The sequence below is a fragment of the Aptenodytes forsteri genome, unplaced genomic scaffold (assembly GCF_000699145.1).
Source record: "Aptenodytes forsteri isolate BGI_AS27 unplaced genomic scaffold, ASM69914v1 Scaffold204, whole genome shotgun sequence".
NCBI lineage: Eukaryota > Metazoa > Chordata > Aves > Sphenisciformes > Spheniscidae > Aptenodytes > Aptenodytes forsteri.
Window position 1 is genome coordinate 1,395,719 of NW_008794260.1, and position 21,702 is coordinate 1,417,420.

Genomic DNA, 21,702 nt, shown 5'->3' on the forward strand with positions numbered 1-21,702 from the left:
TGTAGTTTCCATTGCTTGTGTAATTGCATATATTTGGATTACTTCCATGAAGATTGGTTCTAATATCAAGTTTTATACCTCAGTCCTTTTTTACAGTAAGAATATAGGGAAATTTCTGATGAAGTTGTTCTTAGTCATCTCCAATTGACATTAAAGTGCCTATTTCACTGAGGTGTACGTGAGGTGCGATCACCTGTTTTGTTGCTATTATTGAGTGGGCAAAGCTTCTTGGGAGTGAAGATTTTCTTCTTACGTTACTCAATTAGCAGGACTGCAGTTTATCTGCTCATGTTTTCATGATGGTATTGCCAAATATATGTGCAAGTTTTGTGTAAATATCTATGTATATTTTGTCTATAAATCTCAAAAGATAGAACTTGTTAAAAATCCACCAATCCTAAAATAACAGAATCTGCAATAGTCTCGTCTTTAACCATATCAGGTATTGATGTCAAATGTGAAGTCAGAGCAGGAATTTCTCTCACTTGTGTGCTCAAATTTACCAATCAAGATCCTTTGCTGACAGTTAATCCATCCCAACACTTAACATTTACACCTGAGAGCTATCACTAATACTGAATCTGAAGCTGTTTAAGAGCAAGCAAAAAGCTGAAGCTTCATGAAGAACCTCACAAAAAATATCTTGCTTTCCTAGTGAAAACCCGTTGTAACTGTCCTGTTCTAAGACCCTGAACTAGATAAACATCTTTGAAATCACTCTGAAGGCAAAGAAAAAGTCAGGATGATATAATAAAATTTGTGAGCTATCTTGCCTTTTTCTTGGGCTACTGGTATACTTGAAATAACAATAAAAGGACATGTATACTTTTTTATTGTTTAGATAGAAGTAACATAAAATGTTCAGAGAGTCATCCTGTTTCCTACATTAATACTTTGCATTTCAGATCTTGGTCACATGTAAGCAACTTCCAAAAGCAAATAACTGTGTCCTTTATTACTGCACAAGTTTATTTTTAAAAATATATAACAAAAGCAAGGAAGACTACATTTGCAGATAGACACTTTTGCAGTTTTAGTCAAACTCTTTACAACCTCTCCTATGCTGGAGATTTTGGATATCACAGTTGAGATGCCGTAACTGATAGCGTGAGCACAATCCTATCATAAAAAAGTTCAGCCTAATCACTACAGAAGGGTGATTTAAGTTAACTTGTTTTATGAACAAGGGGAGCTTCCTTAATAAGGTAGCATTCAGGATGCAGAAATAGTAACTGAACAGATGGGAACAGTAATGTTTTACATCACTCTGGCCAGCTTGGCAAAAATATGTGTGCATAGCCTATGCAAACTGTATATTTTAATCCCTGCCTTATATGATAAAGGAGGAATATTTAAGAATACACTGCTCTGTAGAATTTCTTCCTAGCTGACCAACAGGTGATTTAAAAGTTATTGTTGTGAAAAAGTCACATTTACATAATCAGTATTCTTATATAGAAAGGCAATAAGTGATGTTTTATAAGGGCAAATTTTTGCAGAAACATACACCAAAGGTTGTAAAATACAAAGATATGCTTTCTTGCTCCACAAACCCATAGCCACAATTTGCTGGAAGCTATGAGTTCTGGAGAAGTACTCCTATATACTTGACCTGTTCTTAGACTCCTCTGTGGATATTCAGTGTTGACTGTTGGAATAAGGATATTGGGCTACATGTTCCTAATTTGTGCGAAGCTAGAGAAACTTCTTGAAGGTCAGCCTTTCCCTGAGCTCTGACAAAAACTGTTCATAACTTCTCACTGTTAATGCTTCATGTAATCATTATCACTTTACAGACAGAATAATGAAAATCGCAGCCCTTTGAATAACTGGATGAAGATACAATATAGATGTTAATTGTCTATGTAAATATAACCATAAAGCACTACTACTTTCATTCACATTAACGGCATTCTCTTCCAGATAGTACTAATGTTATTCTGCTACTCTAAACTGCAGTATGCAAGTCTGAGCATGTGGCCAGATTAAAAATAAAGCCCAGATTTTATTGCACTATGTGAGTCCATTATTCCCTTTGTGGAGTTCAACTAGTTGATTAACTTGTCTGTTTTGCCCCTTATTCTATCCTGTAATGAGCATAATGATAAGTAGCTTTTAGGGGAGGCTATATAAAACAGAAGAAATTTCTTACTATATAGATCTTATTTACAGTATTATAAGTGTGTGCAAAAAATACTTACTCAGGTATAAAACCTGTTGGAAAATGCAATGCATTCAAGGACCATTGGAGCAGGTCCGTAGAATTAAGAATACTACCTGGACTTTATTATGGTTCTATCAGAGATTAATTCTACTTCAGGTCAGTTGTGATATCAGCTCACACCCAGAAAAATCTTACAAATACTCCACAAGTTGTTCAGGCATGCAGCTGCCCAATGGCACACCTCTGATTCACTTGGCAGGAGTTCACATAAAGTGAAACGCTGCTTCATAGAGATTCGACATGCTAAAAGAAGTGATCATCTGTAAACTGTCAGACTTAGATAAATATTAGATAAATTTGTTAAATGGGAGGTTGAGAGAAATGTTGCTCATAAGAAAATGCTACAAAGTTTTTAGGGTGCACCCAAAAATATTAGCTAGGGTCTCAGATTTATTTTCTTTAAACATTTAATTGGCTGTCTGAAATTCCTTAGTCCTTCTTCCAGGCAATTATGTACTTTGGAATACTCATGTCTCCTTTGGAAGTAAGCTTACTCAAGAAGAACCAAAAGACAAAATCACTCGTCACTGTATACTGGCTAGAAAAAACTCTATTTCACCACAGCTTTTTTGATTAGTAGTGTCTTAATACTGTGTGCTTAAATTTAGAAATACATGCAGTGCTTACTCTTTTAAAGCTTTAAAGCCTGGATTTGCTCTTGTGTCCTATTGCTCACAACAGTTATTGTGTATTCATTCTGTTTCTTCTAACAGAGAAGCAGCTCTGATATGAGAAAATTTGGCTTAAACCATTTTGTTTCTAACCATAAGATTTTTCAAAGCTTGAGTCCAGTGTTTGGCCCCTGGGAGTCCAAAATGACAGACCAGTGTTCATGGGCAGTTTATTCCCTGGTCAGATGAAGTCAACCAATAGTATTGCTGCTGTCAGCTGGAAAGACTAAGTTACACAGATGAAAATACAAGTCCTACAAAATACAGCATTGTTTGTAAGGACTATTGCATTGAATTTCTGGATTCATTCTAATAAATGCTTATTCATAACACTTTTGCCTGAATTCCAAAACTTTTCTGTTTAAATAAAAGCAATGGTATGAAGTTTTTAAAAGATCTTTATGAAAGACCTATCTGCCATACTTAAGTAACATTTGCAATATTTCTGCTCTCCATCAGAGAAATTTGCCATTTCAAGGAGTCATATTGCACCTATTTGGTATCTCATCAGCTGACAACATAACAAAACTTTTTCATTTTTTATATATTTTAAAAGTATGTTTTATTTTCCATTGTGTTACAAGTAATTAAAATTCTACACCAGCTTTGTGTAACAGTAATCTCATTTTTCATTAATATTATTCTAAAAGTAAGCTTATTATTCTTCTAAATTTTTTGGGGGGGAGGAATTTTTTTTAGAACAAATAATTATTAATTTTATGAACCCAAACAACTTCTTCCCAAGTGTCTTTTACAGTGCCCTGTAGATATTGGAGAGTTTGCAGGAATGTCTGCACCCATAACCAGTGTTGAGAATCAGACAGGCATGTGCCTCTTATCACTAAGTCTTCTGAGGGTTATCAAGTGCTTAAATTTGTGTTAATGGAATCTCAAAACTTCTTTTTCCTGTCATGTTCCTCACATGTGCAAGACATCTCAACATTAAATTATGTCTACATTGAGTTTCTTTTTCACTCAGAATACCAAGAAGGGCTTCTAATCTCTGAAAAAAGGTCAGCCAAAAATAGAGCTTCACAACTGAGACCCACATTTATTTTGGTCTCACATTTATCCTTTGTTGAGGATATTAAGTTGTGTATAGAAATATTTCCATATTATGATCTTGAAGTACATCTACTCAAGTCATGTAAAATAGCTTGCTTTTAAACTTTTCCTCAGATCAATTTGCCACAGAAAAAAAAAGTACCCTGAAGTTTTTCCTAGATAAAATTTTCTACAATAATAACCAATAAGGTTAAGTGTCTCTTAGGACAAAGGATAGCTCTTCACTGAATCCATGTAAGTGTCCTCTGCTTTCCAGTTCAGATTCTATTATATTATGAACTGATCAATACAGCAACATTGATATTTATGTACTTTGAAGAACTCAGCAATCATTTTTCTTTATTGGTTGAGCTATTTTCCTCACAGAAATGTTCTTCCTAATAAATCTTCTTGAATTATGAAGGCAGTTATCTGAAAGCTCTGTAACTTATTTGTTTCACTATATAGAACAGTGAAAATCCTTCCAAACTAATTAAAGAAAAACAGGGTTTGAAAGAGGAACCAATACATACTATGAATATTGATTATGAAAAAAGCGTGTTTTTATAATAATTTGCTTTAAAAAGTGTGAGGAAACAGCTCCATTTTGCTGTTTACGATATGTCCTCATTCTGCTTCTCTCCATATGCAGAAAAGACCTACTTCTGGTATTCCCAAAGCTGAAAAAAACATGAAACATCAGCTACTGCACTGCATAGTTTCCTATTATCTCATCAGTCCAACATCTTCTTTAGTTAAAAGGTAATGTTTCTGGTAAGACTAGATGAATCCTCAATTTTTTTGACGTTGTGAATTCTGCTAAAAAAAAAAAAAAAAGATTAATTGAAAAATGCTTTAGAGCATCTGTTGTTCAGCTTCATGAGAATCCACTATTTCTGCGTGTCTGTAGATCCACATCCATCACATACATTTCAAAAGTCCCTTGTTAACATTAGAATAATATAATTAATAGGAGAATAAAGAAGTATTTACACCACATTAATCTATGTACTTTACTGGTAATTTTGAAACAAGAACAAGAAAGAATAAAAAACAAGAGGTGAATGTATAAAGCTCTTTGCTTACTTGTATTTTTGAAATATAGAAACAAGTCTTAAGCTTTCTGAAGGTCAAAACCCCCAATACTCAAATAAATCTGACTGCTGTAAATCAGAAAAAAACCCACAAGTAAAAATAGGAAAACATAGCACTGACATGCGTTCAATTGCATCATCATTTTATCTCTAAACTGAAGGAAATCATTAGAAAACATAAGGAAGGATGACAAAAGTAATGGAAGCACTTGAAAGGAGCATATAATATAGAAAGTAAAGAAAAAATAAATGTATGTAATCTGGGAAAGGGTGAGCACCAAGTGTCATTGATTCAGATGATATCAATAAGTAGCAGAAAAAGTAACTGTGAGATACAGAAAATGAAAGAACCTGATAAATTTTATTTTTGTTGTCCATATACTAGCCTTCTCTAAAGATATTATTTACAGTAGAAAACCAATGAACAAACAAAAAATTACCATAAAGGGAGTAGTTTGACAAAGCTACCTCTACCGTTGCAGTTCATGTATACGTTACAAAAGTTTCATGTGAAGTGTTAGTCAGCTTTGAAAAACAAACATCATCGAAGCCTGATAAATTTTATTTTTGTTGTCCATATACTAGCCTTCTCTAAAGATATTATTTACAGTAGAAAACCAATGAACAAACAAAAAATTACCATAAAGGGAGTAGTTTGACAAAGCTACCTCTACCGTTGCAGTTCATGTATACGTTACAAAAGTTTCATGTGAAGTGTTAGTCAGCTTTGAAAAACAAACATCATCGAAGATTTACATGGAGGTGGCCCTGATAATTATAGATCTACTTTAAATTGCTGTTACTGTAATATCCTAAGCAACAGTTATGGAAATGAATAACCAGTTATGCAAAATAACCCTATGATACAGGACAAGCAGGCAGTAGAATATAAAATTATTCTCCTATTAACTTTCATTTGACTCTTTCTTTAGGGGAAAAAAACACAACCAAAACCCTAAGACCCTAAAGAAATATTTATGGATGGCAAGCAGTGTCATGACACAATTGTGCTAGATCAAATCAATATCAAACGGCTTATGTAAGTAAACAAGGCCCTTCAATTTCCCCTTCACAACTCCTCATGTTCTTCACTGAAAGTTCATTAGGTCTCTATCCTGTGATATGCATCAACTACCAGCAGATCTCTAGGACATTGGAGCCTCCAGCTTTCCCTCAAAATTATTGTTAAAATCCTGTCGATTTCAGAAGGAACAGGATTCAACTCTAAAACATTTATGATACATAGTTCTAGTTGGAATACCTGTTATCGAATTAATAAATTATTTTAAATATTGTATTAAAGTATTTTTCATACTTGCTATGGACAGAATACAAAAAAATCATGCTTGCCAACTTTGGATTTCTGATCAGACAAGTTATATGATACGATTTCTATTCCCTGAAGGAATAAATATGTAACTACGTCCCCCATTTTTCTGTTTTAAGCTTTGGATATTATGGCTTATGAAGATTTGTGTCAATAAAACTATCATATTAATGTTGATGGATAAATAATCCAAAAGGGGATCAGGCACAGTCAAAGCATAGACTAATGACTGGTCACAGTCAATATGTAGAGTTTGACCTGCTTTTGATCATATCTTAAGTGTCCTCTATCCAAACAGTAACACAGTACAAGCATTTTCTGAATATTGTAGGAGAATGTTGCTGAATGGAGTATTATAATATATAAGGCAGCCGTTTGGCTGTATTTTGTCCTGTGAATCTCAGAATTTGTAGTCCCTTTTTCCTACCTCTGGGGAAAACACTATATCCATGGAGTGGATAAAAACACAGGAAAATCTACAAAATGAATCTTACAGATAATTTAACTGCTATATTATTATTTTTTCTGTGACAAAGTGCTCCTTGCCTTAAGCATTACATGACCTGGGTGGCCGTCATTGTGAGAACAGGAATAGTATGAAAAAGGACTTCTTGGCTGGATTCTCAAAATACTAAGATCTAGATTCATTTGAACTAGGACTTTAAATGAGACATCTAAGTGACATTCCTTAAGTGAAGAGAAAGAAATTGAGAGAGAAATTGGTTCAGCCCACTTAAGATATGGAGGGATCTGAAGATGGATTGGTTAGATTTTGTGCCTAAGTGCCTTGGAATAAAAAAATCCATAAAACTCAATACACTTGTTTTGACATGGAGTCCATTAACTCTTATGTCACATAGTCCTGTTGGACCAAATCCTGAAATTTTACCCTATTTATAGTCAATTTTTCCTCAATTACACATCCTTTGAATTTAATGTGAGGTTGCGCAAGTAAAAATGAGAGTCAGAAGAGTAATATCTGCAGGATTTGCATCACTGATAGAAGCAGCAGAAAATTTCTGAGAAGTAGAACTGTTCAACTGATTTGTTCTTAATTAAAATAAAATTGATTATGTGAAAAATATTCATTTGCTTTCACTGTTTCACAGACACAAAAAGCAGCATTGATTAGGTGTCTCTAGAAAAGGGAAGAGCATGCCTTTCTCTTTTTCTCACTTGTGCTCACTGTTCTACTGTTTTCAAGAGCAGCAAATAAAACATAACACAGTACAATATTAATATTGTCATGAACTGGAGATCATTATGGTACCCATTCAAGCAGGCTCCTTCGCTGCCAAGAAAATAGTTAGCACAGCCAGAAATTGAACATTGAAAACCAAAGGATGATGGTTTTAAGCTTCCTGAAAGACATTCACTGTTCCTCATGGGAGTCCTTTAGTAAACGAGGATTTCAAGTTGTGCCAAAGTTGTTTGTCACTGAATGTAGGAAATTTTCATTCTTTTTCATCACTTACATGAAAAGATGGTAAGGAAAAGTGCTTTCATCTGCAGCATGAACTCAGAAACAATGTGAAAATGAAAGTAGATTTATTTCCTTGCAATAAACCTGGAGACTGAAAGCTGAATAAATATAAAACACTACAGAATTTTGAGAGATCGTAAATTTTGAAAGAATAACATCCCAAGAAACTCTACTTTGATAATCTCTTCCCAGTTCTAAATTAATCAGATAATTTTGCCATTTTTTTATAGTGAAAAATGTATTGATTTATGAATTAGGAACACAGCAAAAAACATAGTTGAATATAGATGGACTTTCACATTAGAATCCGTGCAAGGACTGGATGTCAGCAGGTCTAAGCCAAATAAACCCACCACAAAAACCGATGAACTTCTCTGAACTAATGCAAAGATACTTTCATCCAGCCCTACAGTATTATTGAAGTAAGTGGTAAACAGACACGAAACTTAGAATCAGCATTGCAACACCTCCCTTTGCCTCCTATAAGACTCATCTCTGACTTTTATGTCCCCATTACAACACAGCTAATAAATGTTCAATGTATAAAAATGAAATAAATCTGGAGAAATTAAGATTTTGGTAAAAGTAATAGTCAATGAACACAACAAGTGTTCATGTTCTGTAGATCTCAGAAGAAGTTGTGCATCTCAGAAATATGGTGTGTTCTTAAAAAATATACTAGAAAATATTTGCATGGATTATAGTATACACTCAAATACATTTCTGTTATCTTACTGAACAAAGGTACATCAATATCATATTAAGAAATTAAGATTTTGGTAAAAGTAATAGACAATGAACACAACAAGTGTTCATGTTCTGTAGATCTCAGAAGAAGTTGTGCATCTCAGAAATATGGTGTGTTCTTAAAAAATATACTAGAAAATATTTGCATGGATTATAGTATACACTCAAATACATTTCTGTTATCTTACTGAACAAAGGTACATCAATATCATATTCAAAGCTGAATTAATTACCTAAGTGTAAAACTAGAATATATCTCTGTTCATGTCTTCAGTGCTGGAAACCAGAAAAGGAAAGACATTTGGGAATGTCCAAAATTAAAATTCTTTATCCTGCAATTCTGCTTTTATAGTTTACTGAAGTTGTGGTTCCAGTTTTTCTACCACTTCACGTCTTACTTTCACTACATGTGGGTGGATAGTACTTTTATATTAAAGCAGAAAGATTTCTGCTAGGTAATAGGACTTAGTGTTGCAATGATGTTACAGTTAAAAAATAATGATGATGTGTTTCTTATGGCTGAGACAAGATACAGGTTATATTCATGTTTTAGAGCATGGAATCTTCAGAGTTTTAGAAAAATAGAACTTAACACCTTTAATTTTCTGTTCACCTGAACTGTACTGAAAAGGAACTTTATGTTTGAGGAGTGTTGCAAATGAAGTCTTGTGAAGGCAAAAATGTCTGGATAATCTCGAGACCATCAGAAATCTGAAAATAAATCCTCAATTCAATTAGCAAACATAAAATAAGTATCGATGCTTTTGAAATCTATTAGAACTTCATCATCCACTCAAAATCATCTAACAATCTATGGGATAATCATAAATACTCAAGGGGAATTTTCCTTACTGTCTGGATGATTCTTCATATTTTCACTTAAGTATAGGGATCATCAGTAACTATAGTAACACTACCATTTGAGAATGTATTTGCTTTCCGAATAATTTCTGGATATTTGTATACAAACTGCTGAACTGCATCTTTCAAACTGAATATGAGACTGTTTTGAATTCAAATCCTATGACAGAACAAAATATAATGCTTAAAACAAGAGAAAAAAAATTATGTTAACATAATTCTCCCAAATACACAAAGAGGCTTCTACCAAGAGCTTGTTCTTTTGTGCCATCTGTTCATCATTCTGCCTCTCCATTGAATGAGGTTGCAACTACGATTTTCATTTCAGTGAGTATTCTGATTCCACAGGAAACAAATAAGAGGTTATACTGTTTATGAAGAGAGAAAAGCTTAAATAAAATAAGCACTTTAATAATTTAGGAAAAAAGATGATGTTTAATATAACCACTATATCACAATTATTTGCTCTATTGAACATGAGTATTGTGAAATGCAGTTTATCAAATATGTAACTTTTGCTAGAAACTCTAAAAGAAATCAGAGTGACAGAACTGAGCAACTAGCTGATAAGATCAAATTGTCTGCAATTGATCTTTCCAGCAAATTTGGCTAATACTGGGAAAAACTAATGGAGTTTTAAGTTGAATTCTTTGTTAATCTGTGCTAGAAGATGATAGAAAACTTCCAGAGCTGTTTAATTCTGTTTGTACTTTAAAGTACAGTCTTTCAAACTACTACAGAGAGACTTTCTAAAGCACTGTAATCTTTCCTAGATTACAGATCTAGACAATTTAATGTGCCTATATTTAAGATATCTGAAGTTAAGCAAGCTTTCTTAAGCCCCCGTTCTGCAACAGAACCCACACAAAATGATCATTTCACACTCACTGCTTCTGTCATATTGCTGGGCTCAGAGTACTGTAATTCATGGACTAATAATTCTGTAGAGCTACAACATTAGTTTATTGCAAAGATTAAATAGTGCAGTGCTGTGTCTCGATGTTCTACTCATCCAACTTTTTCCAAAGTTGCTAAATACAAAATAAATTATATTTTACATAATTTATTATATAATTATATATATGATATGTATATAAAAATTATAAAAGAGAACTATAACGATTGCATATATCAAGTCAGTGGCAGTTCTAAAACCGGTAAACATAACACTTAACCATGATGAGTCTGAAGTGGGGAACCTCATTTCCAGGTATTTTTGAGGTGTCTGTGAGGGGAGTTCTAAGATAAGGTTATCTGCGGAATGGAAAATGGTACATCGATTGTCTCCAAAATAAAAATGACTTTTATTATCGAAGAGTTTATCTTGTGAAAGCACAGAACAACATGTGTCAACATGCTCCAGTAGCCATCTTTCAGTAGCTGAGAACAGAATGAGATTGTAAAATAGTGGAATAGACCAGGTATAGAGAGCAGAGATGTGCCGTTTTCATGAAAAAAATGGAGTTTTATTTCATTAAGATCAAAGAGAAAAAAGCTCAGGTTCTTTCTTTTCTTTGTTTTAATTTAAGGAAATTTAAAAAAAACCCTACTCTTACATGTCAAAAGGTCATAGTAGTTTTACATTTTTCCAGCTGTTCTTGGGGAAAAATAATTGCTCTTTCTTTTCTTTGTTTTAATTTAAGGAAATTTAAAAAAAACCCTACTCTTACATGTCAAAAGGTCATAGTAGTTTTACATTTTTCCAGCCGTTCTTGGGCAATAATAATTGCTCAAAGCCTGAGTTCAAAAATAATTTTGCTACCCCTAAAACTATTCTCAACTTTCAGGTTATTTTCTTCAATCATGCATCCTATTGAATCCTTCCCTCTCAGAACTGGGATGATTAAGCCCTTTCTAATGAAGCCTATAAGTCAGAGAGAAGATATTGCAGCTGCATATAATCAGGCACAACTCTTATCCCATAAGATAGTGGGATTCAGTCTCAACAGAGTTTTATAACCTCGGTAAAATCTTTCTTTGAGGTTATGTCTTAACAGTGACATCCAGTAGCAGCACAGTGCCATGGAGGTCTAAGAGAACAAATCATACAAAACAAGAACTGTGTAGGTTATTCATTTCCAAGGTAATATTAATAGGGCTAAAATGTTTAATTGTTATAAGGTGGAAAAAGAAAAAATGGACATTATCTTGCAAAGGACATTGTTATTTTGTCCTAGATGCCCCTTTCATGAAATTGCTATTGAAGGTTAATGACCATGCTTATTTTAATTTATCTCCTGTGTGTTGTCATGTCCAAACTGGTGCAAAAGTGAACTGAAAAGCACATTTCTTGGGAGTAGGTCTTGGTCAGCCACTCCACCTGCAAGCTTGCGTTTTCAAAGTGCACAAAAATGTCCCATGGCAGTAGCCCTCACTGATGATTTCTCTGACTACTCAGGCTTGCAGAGATGAGCATCTAGCAGCTGGGGCTGAGCAGGAACAGAGGCACAGCACAAAGTTACAAGGCCCTTTACAAAGTTGTTAGCATTTTTTCTCCTTTCCAGTGTATAACAGCTAAATATTTTTATCTTGTTAGTATTATCTTATTATCTTAAAAATAATAAATCTATACCATTCTTGTTTTCTGATACTGTACTCTTAATTTTTTCCCCATTATACATGCATGCATACAAGTGCACAGACAGACACACACACAAAATCTACTAAAGAGTTATTCTTAATATCCCCACCAGCTAAAAACCACTAGAGCCACCACTGGCTATTCTACAAACCTCTCTCCATCACATCTATTATGATGTGTAAAACCACACCTAATCTTGCACACACCCCCCCTGCAATCCAAATCCAAATATTAAGCCATGAACTCCTGTACCTGCACCAACAGACTTTTTTCTTTTTCAAAACCTACAGGTGCATTGACTTTACTTGCATGATTCAGCAGAACTGTATCTATAGCCGACACCTCCTCTTAATCCGTGAATGAGAGTATGTTGAAAAGCTCTCACAAATAATAAAATCACAAAACTTTTGATCAAGGTAAGGAAAATATATAAATACTAGTTTTATGCCCAACATTTGTGCCTGACCCTAAGATGCTTGTTCATGTAGTACTTTCAAAGACCTCCCTGAGAAGACTGACTGACTTTTGACTAATAGGATCCTAATTAAGTTAAGCCAAGATGTAAAAGGACCCGTAAGCAGAAATGTTCATGGTCCTCAACTCATCCGACCTGAAAGGACATAAAAAGTCACCACCAGCCACAGAAAAAATTATTCTTAGCAGTGCTTAAAAAACATACAAACATTAAGGAGAAATAAGTTAAATTTTTTCAGATACAAAATCAACAGAAAAGGAACAACATGGGGAAAAAAACATAACTGACACTCCCCTCCTTCCCTCTCTAGTTACCACCCACCACTTTCCTTTCACCTGCTCTGGCAGATTGTATCTCTCACAGCACCAGAGTTATGAAAAAAAAGGCCTTTTCCACCGCTGGAGGGTATTTGGTCTGTCTCTCTGGAATACGAATGTTGACGCTGTCATTCATGGTAATCACACCAGTGACAAGACTAAAGGGTGAAGGATAATGTCTCCAGAAAGTTTGCAAGTGAAATATAAGTTAAAAATACTCCTCATGGAGCATTTTTTTCTCTTTTGCTATTGTGAGCTGGTTTTAAAAAGCTGAGCACTGCGGTGAGCAATATCTCAAGAAATACACTGATGTACAGCTGGACAACAACATAAGAAGAATTAGGGATGTTCAGGTCTCTTCGTAAGGACAAACTTATTTCCTTTCATAGAACTGGTGGCCACAGTGCCTTTACCACATGCAGTTATCATAACCGTTCTCCAAAAAACTTTCTGAATTAAATTCTTTTGCTTTTATGTTGCATCCCCGAGTGCCTTTTCAGAGACACGGAGCCTTTCAAAAAGTATAAAAAATTATAATTCTCCTTAATTTTTCTGCTGGTAAAAGGAAGGTGATTCTTCTTTTAACCCAGAAGAAATAAAGTGTGCATGCATATAAGGCAACTGAAATGGCTGCAGAGGAAAAAGCTGGTGTTATTTTGGAATAGAACAGGAAATAATAGGCATAAGTTGCCATATAAGAGACTTTGGTTAGACAGTAAGGGGAAAACATAATAACTGTAACTTTAGTTTGCTTACTTAGATTCATGCTTAGTTCAGTTCTGATATTCCCAACATTGTTTTACACAAACACTAAGAAAAAAAAAAAAGGTGAGATTGTGTTCTTGGTGTAGAGTGACAGAAAGAAAAGCTTGAAAACAGCAGTATGTGGGCTTCATACAGACCTAATTTTCTTCACTGAGACTATTTTTGCAGTTAACATTAGGTGGTACATGATACTTCAATTAGTACTGAAATATTAAAACTTTAATGCTATTGCATTAGTACTCACTAAACTAAGGAAAGCACCTGCATAATTAAAAATAGTTATAAATTTATTGTGTAAGGAAGATGTTTTTTTAAATTTGAGACAATTAAATTGTCCTTTTTTTTTTTTTTTTTTGTTAGTAGTTTTATTGCTGCCTTTTTCACAAGAGAAACCAAGAACAAAAGACGAGGCAGTTGTTGTGAGAACCACTGCCTGTCTCCTTTGTGCCATCTCTCATGAACCTAAAGTCAAATTTTCCAACAGCAGAAGCAGATCCATAGATGTAATTGGGATCTGGCTGTTCCTATAGCACTACATGGAGTCTCAGTTTAATGTGTTGCTAGCCTTTAGTTTGCTAGGACAGTGCAGGTCCCCCCCTAGTTAAAGGCAGGTTGTAAAGATATTTCAGTGCTAAATGTGTGCAGGGCACCCCTTGTCAGGCTTGCTGCCTAACCTCACAAAGTCTTAAACATATCCTTAGCAAAAAACCCCAAACAACCAAACAAAACCGTGCCATAGGAACGTTCTAGACTAAAGTATATGAACAAAATATCTATAACCAAACATGCACATCAGTACAGGGTTTCCCGTCACCATTGCTTATTGCTTAGTAAGATAAGAAACAGTGGGATAAGAAATAAGAACAGAATAATTTCTGTATTCATCTTTCTGTCTCAATTTCCTACCCTTCCGAGAAGTCACCAGCCTACAGCAGGAGCCATCTCAAGTTGTTTAAATGCCTTTTGAAATTTGTGGTTTCTTTCCTGATTTGTGGAACCTTTCTATCACACCTATTTGTTTTCTGACTTCAGCTGCCTAGTTAGGTCAGGCTATTTCTGACCTTGGCCTAAGCTCCCCATGTTCTGAACAGTGTTTGTCTCTTAAAGATTCTTGTTTTTCCTCCCTACCTGCCTTTTTTTGATGAGGCTTCCACCAGTGTACAACACCCAGCAGATCACAGACTTCTCTGTTCTGCTTTGGGTAATTTTCCATTGTTTCAAAATAAATTCTTCCCCACAGACAGAAAAGAGAACACTGGCTCTCCTGGGCTTCTGCTAACCCATCATCCCAACGTGGTTTTAACTACTGTCTCTGGTCTGGAGGGACACAGTGTAGTCCTTGCCAGCAATACTGTATGCACTTTCATATGGAAGAATTTAAAAAAAAAAAAAAAAAGCAGAGGAATTTTGCAATAACTCTACCTCATGAAGCAGAATCTGTAAATTGTGTATAGACAATTCAAATCATCACAGCCAATGAACTTATTTGGACTTGATACATTTTTTTTCTCCCAGTGGAACTATTGAGTTCACTGGCAGGGGAGTCCTCCTGGGACAGGAAATTATATGAGATCCAGATAATCTCTTTGCAAAAATCTCTAGGCACTTTCATCTCTCTAAGCTACTTTTATATGATGAACTAAAATGACTGTGGCACCATGCTAACAAAACACTCATGGATTTTCATCCTCCACTCATCTTCTGTCCCAGATAGCGGAGGAGAGGATGAAAATAATGCTGTGCATTTTCTCTCTTTATGGAAAGGGCTGTGCATAGTCAGTATTTGTAAGCTACGATACTAGTGAGATTTAGCAGTTTGTAGATCTGTATTTTGTTAGCATTTCTCATCATTACTACGAAAAATTTACTGGTCAGAATTTGGATGGACCATTTTACTTTTCTATTGTTATGTAACGAGAGAAACTATGTTTATATATATTTATGTAAATGCATATATATGTTAAGACAAACCAGAACATATAAAACCAGAAAATAGATGAACCATGACTGGGTTTTCAATCTAATTTTAATAAAGCAAGCTATAACTGACTGAGGGTTAGCTTTCACAGCAGCCATTAATAAGAGTTAATATAGTCAAGTTACTCTGAGATCAAACCTTGCTTGAATCATTAAGACTTCAAGTTTCATATGCTATCATACTATTTTGCCCTTGAAACACACCAGTGTTGTATAGACTGCAGAATGAACTTTAGTTGGAAAATTACACGTCAGTGAACTAGAACTAGATCTCTGCTTCCATTTTATACAGAGGTTGAGTAAAATAAAAAAGGAATCATAATTTTCTCTCCTTTTCTGTGGCTCTTTTTTCCTGGGAATAGAAAACAAATAATACCTTGGTCTTGCTTTCCAAAAAGTAAACAAGGTGGTAATAGCAACAGCCGTTCTGTTAAACTTTTCCTTATACAGAAGGAACTTTGGGATCCTGTAGATTTCTGCCAAATAGCTTTGCTTCAGCGCAACAATAAGGCCAAATGAATGCACCATAGTTAGTCCCTAACTCAGCAGGAGGGAACACAGAGAGAGGACACTGATTGGCAAGCGATGACAAACCTTGCGACAGCCCCCAGCTGGCGACTCTGCCCTTCTGACAGAGGTCAACAGCAGAGTCAGCAGAGGTAATGCGGGCCCACTTGTCAGCTGCTTCAGCACAAAGTCCTTTGCTGACAGGCTAAACCGAGACTTCCAGCTTTACATTTACATCTCTGAGGGTGAGAGTTTGTGATAAAGCTGAACCAATCTAATGGCTTGCTTCCAGTAAAATTGGCTGTCCCTTTCTCCCATGTTCTCTCATCCTAGATGCCTACTCCCACCTCCTTCCTGCTGCTGACTTTGGCACTCATCTGACCTCAAAATGAAACAGTTCAACTTGCTTAGCCACTGGAAGGCTGACAAGATTAAAACAGGAACGGATGCCTAGTAGTGTAGGTGGCTCAAAGAAGGAGAGGAAACTGTGCCTGTAAGTGAGCAAAGGAGGACTGCTCCCTTTGGTGCAAAGAGTTATTAGATTGGCTCGTTCACATTGTAGAGCCTCATCCTGTGAAGTGGAGTGGAAATGGAGAACTTGCCTCATACGCCAGCTGCAGTGGGTAGTTACTGTCACCAAACAGAAAGAACAAATAGTCGTGGATGGTAAGGCAGCCGCAGCACGATCTGCTGCAATTAGTGTGCTGCCTGGGGTTATCCAGTATTCAGATTACATTGGAGTTAGCCATTAAATCATCAAATTGCTGGGGTTTTCCACCGCTACAGTCTAACTTGCTGCATCACTATTGTGCTACTATTTAAAGCCATCAACACTTGAATTCCAACTGCTCCCACAAACAAGCCAGGTAGGATGAAACTAAAGCATTACTTAGGTTTGTGTATGCTGTAATTATGAAATGTAATCACAGCATGTGCAGGATACTTGAATTAGCTTTAATCTGGCTGTCACATCCGTTGAGAGCAGTGAAACTGAAATAGTATGGCTTCTGCAGGAGCCATGTAAGACTGCCTAGGATCCTGCCTAGCTATTTGGTTGTGTCATGATTTTTTGCTGAACTTGGAGCACCTGAAGATCCCTTTGCACTTACCAAAGCTTAATATTAGCCTAGAAACACTGAAATCAGCCTCAAAATGCAATGCAGATACCGCCTTCATTTGAACTTTTCCAAAACCAGTTGCTGTTGTTCCCCATGAACTACCAAGAAATCCAGCAGCCCCATTTTCAGGTTCTTAGAGTTGAATCTGGCAAGGAAAACTTTGGGAGGCTTGCCTGCTTTCTACTGGTTTTCTTCAGCAAACTAAAAGCATTCTAAAGAAATGTACTAATTTAAACCAGTCAACATCATTGGACAAAGAATTTCTGACTAATTTCACATCTCAGATTATTTCTGTTGGTTAACTGTCATTTGGCCCTCGGTTACAAGAATAACAGAATTATCGTCTTAAGTACAACTACCTAAGTGGAAGAATTGCTTTGCAACATGTTTGTTCTGGATGACGGAGATGTGGTTCTGGAGCTCAGAACACAACACAGCCTGAGTCCTAGGATGCAAAAATATTGCCATGGGAAAACATAACAAAAACCAGGAAACATCACTAAAGCTGAGTAGCTCTTACTTTCATTTATCTGGCAACAAACCCGATTATTTTACAAATTTACAATTCTCTGGTTTGGATCGCAACCAGACAATTGAAGCAATATTTGCAGGAAGGGGGAGAAAAAGAGGAGGCAGGTAAGTTCGCTCTAAACCTTCTGTTCAGCTTCTTGAGATTAAAACATTTCTGTTTTGTTAATTTCATGTCATTCAGATGCTCACTGTGAATGTCAAATACTGCCACAAGCTAGAGCAGATAATTTTCTGATCATACATCTCAACCTAACCAAATGAAGGACCAAATCCATGTCAAAACCTCATGTCGATTTTGCTCAGACCCTGTAAATAAGTTGCGTGCATTTCTAGTTGAGTATCATCTCCTAATGCTAGGATTAATTAGGTATAATGTTGGCACACAAGGCCTGGGTGGAGCTGGAAGATGCTTCTGGAGGAAGGACCTCATTTAAAGTGCCGAGAGTGCCCTGGTAATAAATAGAAAACGTTAGAGGAAACAGCCTGGTCCAGGCTAACATGCTCCAGTTGGCTGTCTGCGCTTACATCTCAGTGAATCTCAGTGAATTATGAAGAAATAAAAGACCTGCACAATATTAGCCTCTTCATTTTTCTACTAAATTACTCTACCTAAAGAAAAAAGACTGCAGGCTTCCTGAACACTTTTTTCTCAGGCATTTTCATACCTACTTTATAGAAGAGCATGATTCATGTGTCCTTCCTACAATGTCTATGTTATATATGACAACAAGAAACTATGGCAGAAGGACATTTTATTTAAAAACAAAGCAAATTCAGATGATTTGAAAAAATCCTTCTATAAAATTGGTTCTTTTCTTCAAGGAATCATAGTATTTAGAATTGTCTACATAAGAATATATTTTCTTCCTTCCATGTTAATATAATGAAAAATGCAATTATTCCTTTTTTTTTCCTGTGCAAGCTGAGTAGCTGAGTATCTTGCTTTATCTCTCCAAAGAACAAGAGACAAATATCAAGTGGATACAATACAAACATTGCTTGGTAATTACAATTTTAATTAACAGTCAACCAATAAATAGCCAACCTATATATGTAGATATACATAAACATCTCCTTGCTCTTGAGATGTACAATTTGAAGTCCTAATCAATATTGTTGATGAAAATCCTATGAAACAAAACCTGCTGTGGTAAGAATCCAGCTCTTCTTTCTGGTCCTGGGGAAATTTTATTCTCTGTGCTTTAGTTCCTTTGTTCCTCTCATATCACGGGAATAACAACAGCATTGGTAAACGAGCAGATGTTTTTAACGGTGTTTGCATAAGTATTTGCACCCATCAGTTCTTACATTCTGTACATAAATATGCTTTGTCTCTTACGGTATGCTACCTCTGTGAACATTTCTGTCAGTACGCTATTTCAGGAGAATGTATCAGGAACTAGATACAACAGGAAAGAGTAGCAAGTTTAAGCTAATCTATATTAAAAGTAGGAAGCAAAAAGTCACTGACAGTAATTTATATGACCCCTATATGCCAGTAATAATTACCTCCTCAGCAAGAAGTTTCCAAAACTCCAACCCCTTTTCCTTTAACTTGTACAATGTAAATAGAAAGGTGCATGAAATAGAATACAAATCCAGGCATGTTTGTTTTAGCAGCAATAGATCTTCATTCTAATGATTTAGGCCTTCATTAATGAAGCTTTTTTTCTTGCTTTATTGCTGCTTCTCATCTTCTTCTTTATTTGAGACCTTTTTTGGTCATTACTTGCCTCCTGTATTCTTCCTTTAACCAGTCATCAAATGTTCCCATGGAAACATCTGGTTTTCTTATCTGCTTTTATACTTTCTTTTATACTTTATTATTTTCACATTTGTTTTATGTTTTTCATCTGCCACATTTTCACCTCAGATCTCCATCAAAAATACATTTTCTATAATAGCTGACTCATCTAGAGATGTAAAGACATAGTTTAATTATTTCATTTCAGTTTTTGGCAAGATGACAATAAGAGCTAAAAGTGTTAATCCCAGGCTTTCAGAGCCCTTGTAAAATTAAATATTAACTGTGAACAATAAAACAGATCAAAGAATAATATGCATAAAAGCTCACAATCCACTTAATGCTAACCTGCAACAGTCAAAATAATAATAGAATAATACAGTTGTAATGAGCATAATATTTTAACTGAGGGAATAATTTATCACTGGGACAATTTACCAAAGCATGTGGTAGATTCTGCACTGTTTGAAGTCTTTATTATTGAGCTACTAATGTGTTTTAAAGGATATTTTAGCCAGAAACCTTTTAATGAGTGGTTTAGATTCATAGAATTTTTTTTAGAAAATTAACTCTATCCCAGCCAAAAGCAGCACAGAATCACAGGAAAATTTCCAATGTTCTTAAAACCTATGCAAGAAAGAAGTTAGAAGAGGAAGTCTTGCAGGCAAAGCATTCACTTTTCTTAAATTACTGCCTTTAAAACAGTTTGACTGCTTACAAGATCTAGAAAAAAGATCTAGTGAATGTAGAGAAGACTGAATGGGACTTAGCAGGATTCAGGGATTTCCCAGACCCCAAAAACAGCTGGAAGAGGTGTTGTAATTGCAAAGGCCATGCAGAGAAGTCTTCACAGCATAGAACAGCCTTCCTTCTTCTCATGGTCCCTTGCAGCCCAAAGGGAGAAAATACAAGTTGGTTCAGGGAAAGTATAGTGAACAGGATTTGGAGAAGGCATTGGTAGAAACAGGCAGACACTACAGTGGCAGCACAGGTGTTTCTTGGAATACCGTTCTGTGCCTGCCAATCTCCAGATAGTTTTACTAATGCTTTGCATTAAAGAAGCAGACTGACAGCAGCATAGATTACAGTGTCAGAGATGGCCCCTGTCTTTCTTGTTGCTGCAGGCCCTTTTGGAGGGTGATGTTGCACTAAATCTCTGCTGGAAGCTTATGACTTTAAAAAATATGCATAGTACTAAGGAAAAAAAAATCAAATATATTGCTAAAAGGGCTATGTAGTTGCCTTTGTATAATATTCAGCATTTATACACATAGACTTTCACTCATAAAATTATGCAGCATATTTTTGAGGCGATTGTCTTTTCATTGCTTTTATTAACAAGTTGGGATTATCTTTAAATCTTGGCACAGTCATCTCTCCAAGGGTAGACTTTCTTCTTGCTCAGCGACTCACCCACCACTACAGCATAATTGCTAATAAAGTTCAAGGAGAGTTTCTGTTAGATACTAATAAGTAATATGAGTTTATCTCCCACCAAAAGTTATAACAGCAGAGGCTACACCTTCTTCTGAAATTCACTAATATAGCAGATGTCACCTAAATAAGCTTACTTAAAGAATGAGCTATTTTACTGAAACTCTCATGAAAAAAGCTAGCTAAGCACCAGATTTTTAAGAGCTTTTAAGGACATGGAGATGCAAACAAGCTTTTAGGGAGGGTTTTTTTTCAAACCATCTTGTTCTCCATCAGATCAGTGGATGTCAGATTCCTTACGGCAGGAGCCATCAGCTGGTGAGTTTTTAAGCAGCTCACAAGTAGCTTGCTTACAGCTCCCTTGGGTTGCTCCTCTGCTGAGGTGGTTACACACAGTCAACAACAGAGCTGAGCTGGCACAGAGACTTTTGGGTAGTTTGAATATTTGGCTTTTTATCTGCCACTAATCAAATACTCCCACACTTCACAGCCTCCTCAGCTGAGGTACGTGTCTTCACACAGGGTTTTGATATGTGACACCTGAGTCAGGAAGATTGGTCACTTTTGCCTTTAAACGGTTTTCAAAATACAACTAGGGTCCCAGTATATCCATGTTTCATGTTTTCCTTGTTGGAGGCACCCTGTATTTTATATAGAACATCCTGCAAGCTTGGTATATTCTCCTGAAGCTACGTCAATTTAGCAGCGAGCAGGGCAGGCTGCAGCACACCCCTTACCACCTCCCCCCCCCCCCCCCCCCCCCCCTCCAACACACATCACTTTTCTTTTTCACAAAATAAAC